Below are 3545 nucleotides of genomic sequence, written 5' to 3' on the forward strand. Positions count from 1 at the left end.
TGACTGACGGAAGCAAACGGACCGGAAATGGACAGCGACACCTGGTGGCGGAGGTCAGACTGAACCCAGTGACTGCTGAACAGGAGTCTGTTAATGACAAAAAAAGGAAGAAAAGTTATGAATCATTTCAGAAAAATTGTACATGTATAATAGAAACATAAAAAATTCATGTTTTTTTGTTTTGTACTTGCTGTATGTTATAATTGTGGTTTATTATTATAAGTTAGTAAAGTTTATTTAGAGAGCATGTAATGGCTACCCTGTGCTCCTTTTTAAACGTGCCTGGACCGCTCGAGCTATCACAGCACTTTTCACAGACAGTCGCAAAGTGCTTTACAGTGCAAAGTACAAATAAACAGTGCAAATAAAATACAATTAAAATACTGTTAAAACACAATAAAGTACAATTAAAATACAATTAAAATTCAATTAAAATATGATAAGTACATAAAATGCAGTCAGTTTGTAGCAGCCCTGTGTCAGTTGGGAAATTCAAAAGCCTGCTTGAACAGGAGTGTTTTGAGGTGTTTTTTTTCAAACTCTCTACAGAGTCCATGGACCGTAGGTGTAGAGGCAGGTCATTCCAAAGATGCGGTGCGACAGCTTTAAAATCAGTCATTATATTCATACTTTTACTTAATAACTAACCCTATTAACAGTGGTGGAGAAGCGGAGTCTGTGGATCTTTAAAAACTCGGGGCCTATAAATGAATTTAGAAATCTTCACCCTAAAATATACAGTATTTTAAAGTTATTCCAGACTACAATGAGTGTTAGATGTCAGACACTGTACACACTGGCATGGCTTAATGGTGTTAAGACCCAAACATCCATGATCGTCCGTTCAAATCCTGGCATGAGTGGTGATGTTGGAATTTTTTTTAACCCTTATGTTGATTTTCTATTTTTTTAATGCCATGCAATCGACCCATAGTACCCTCACCACTGATCTAAATGCACTGGCTGTAATATCAGTGGAAAAGACACTGTTTGAAGGACAGACGTTTGAAACTTACACATAAAAAATAAATGACTGAAAACACATTTTGTGTCATTTTATTCAAACTTAAATAATATTTTTAAAATAGTGGTGCATGTGCCTTGGCATATCCTAGTGGTGATATGTGCTTATGGTGCATCTGGCTTGGCAGATTTATTAGTATAGCACAATTCATGCACAGGGTAATTCACAGTGCTTTACAAAAATGGAAAAAAGACAGGTTAAAAACACACAATTATAATTAAAACATAATCAATAAAACATAAATAATAATCAGTTATTTATTTATTTATTTTTTATTTATTTATTCGTTCCAATCTAAATGATTGTAAAGGATCAGGATGAAGAAAACTTCTAATCCTTGCCCCTTTCTTCAAACACCTGCTTCCATCAAACAGGTTACCGTTACAGCTGTTACAGTAAACAGTTTACATGACAGTCAATGCAAATACAACAAATCCAACATCCATAAGTTAAATTATTTCATTCCATGCGTTTATAAAGCTTCTCTGTTCTTTCCTTATACAACCTCTGAAACTGATACATATTTGTCCAGCTCTTCTCTTCCACATTCTGACACCCACAACACAAACACACATTTTCTTCACATTAGTTCGAACCCTTTGTTGTTTCTAATTAAACCTCCTTCTATGTTCTTCATCCTGTCAAACTAAAACAAATAATCTCTGCAAATTTGCAGCAAAAGTCAGTTTCTTGTTCTAAATGCAATCATCACTGTCCTTAATTCAGCTAACTGTCAAACTGAAACATTCCTGATTTAATAAACAACTCATTTGTATGTTTCCTGAAATTAACATTTTACATGATTCTTTTTGCTCTTTTCTGTCATAAAAACACTGGCTTTGTGTTCCTCATACATGTGTTGGCCCATACTTCAATACAAGAACTCAAATATGGCAGAATAAGTCAACAATATCAAATTCTCATTGCTTTATAATCCAACACATATTTTGCTTTACTCAATACAGGAATATTTTTAGACACCTCTTTTTTTTTTACATAAGCAGTATGTGGCTTCCATGTTAATTTATCGTCCAATTTTATACCCAAAAAAACAAATTTCTGAAACCTTCTCTATCATAACACCATTAATAAACAATGAAACATGTTCTTCCTTTTTTCTGTTTGTGAACACCATCAACTTAGTTTTATTCTAATTCACAGATAATTTGTTTATATTAATTAAAATCAAGTCAAAGAGAAGAGTGCAGATACTGTAGAACCCTTTCAGTTGTTCTGTGCACAGTTGAATCTGAAAACTGACTGCATCACCAACAAATAATGTCATCAGCCCCCCCTGGTGTTTACCCTTCTCATGTGAAGGTCAGACTGGAATGTTTTTCTGATGCGTCTCATATTTGACCTGTTACTGTGGTGAAGGCTGGGAGTGACTGTCTGTCTGTCTGTCTGTCTGTCTGTCTGTCTCTCTCTCTCTCTCTCTCTCTCTCTCTCCTCCACCTGGTTCTATCTGCTGCTGTTCTGGGGTCTGTCTAGGTCACAGGTGTCAAACATGTGGTCCAGGGCCCAAATCCGGCCCACCAAAGGGTCCAGTCCGGCCCCTGGGATGAATTTGTGAAATGCAAAAATTACACTGAAGACATGAACAATCCTTTTAGTTCAGGTTCCACATTCAGACCAGTTCAATCTCATAATAACCTATACATTCTAACAACTCAAATTTTTCTCTTTGTAAATGTAAATACAACGTGAAATGTCTTAAGAGAAGTGTAATTTTAATAATATTCTGCCTTTTACTAAATATTTTGTGTATCTGTAGATCCACTGTGATCTATAAGTTATAATGTACATGTGGAAATGATAAACTAAAGCAGAATATTGTTAAAATTACAAAATTTTTTTCAGTTTGTTCATGTTATTCACATTGTTTGAAAGGATAGTTTGTAGATGTAAACATTTTCATCATGTATTTTTACTTTTTTTCTCTGTAAAACATTGAGAAAAGTTTGGAGTTGACATTATTTGCCTATTATTATGTAATTAATTTATACACTAGGATATTAACAATCCTTTTAGTTCAGGTTCCAAATGCAAAAATGACACTGTGGATATTAACAGTTAAGGATGTTCAATCTAAAGTGGGTCAGACCAGTAAAATACTATCATAATAACCTTTGAATAATGAAAAAAAGCTAATTTTTCTCTTTGTTTTAGTGTCAAAAAAGTAAAATTACAGAAAAATGTTTACATTTACAGACTAGCCTTTCACAAAAAAAAAGAACAACCTGAAATGTTTTCAGAGAAGTATGTAGTATTTTAACAGTATTCTGCCTGGTATTAAATGTTTTGTGTATTTGTAGATCCACTGTGGTCTGTAAGTTGTGATGCACATGTATGAACAATAAACGGAGGTGTAATATTGTTAAAATTATACTTATTATTCTTAAGAATTTTCAGGGTGTTCATATTTGTTCATGTTATGTTCAAGTACGGTTCGAAGACGGGAACATTTTCATTACGGAATTTTACTTTTTTGACTCAAAACCAAAGAAAACCACTTGAAGAT

This window comes from Sphaeramia orbicularis, chromosome 18 (genome assembly GCF_902148855.1).
Source record: "Sphaeramia orbicularis chromosome 18, fSphaOr1.1, whole genome shotgun sequence".
Classification (NCBI taxonomy): domain Eukaryota; kingdom Metazoa; phylum Chordata; class Actinopteri; order Kurtiformes; family Apogonidae; genus Sphaeramia; species Sphaeramia orbicularis.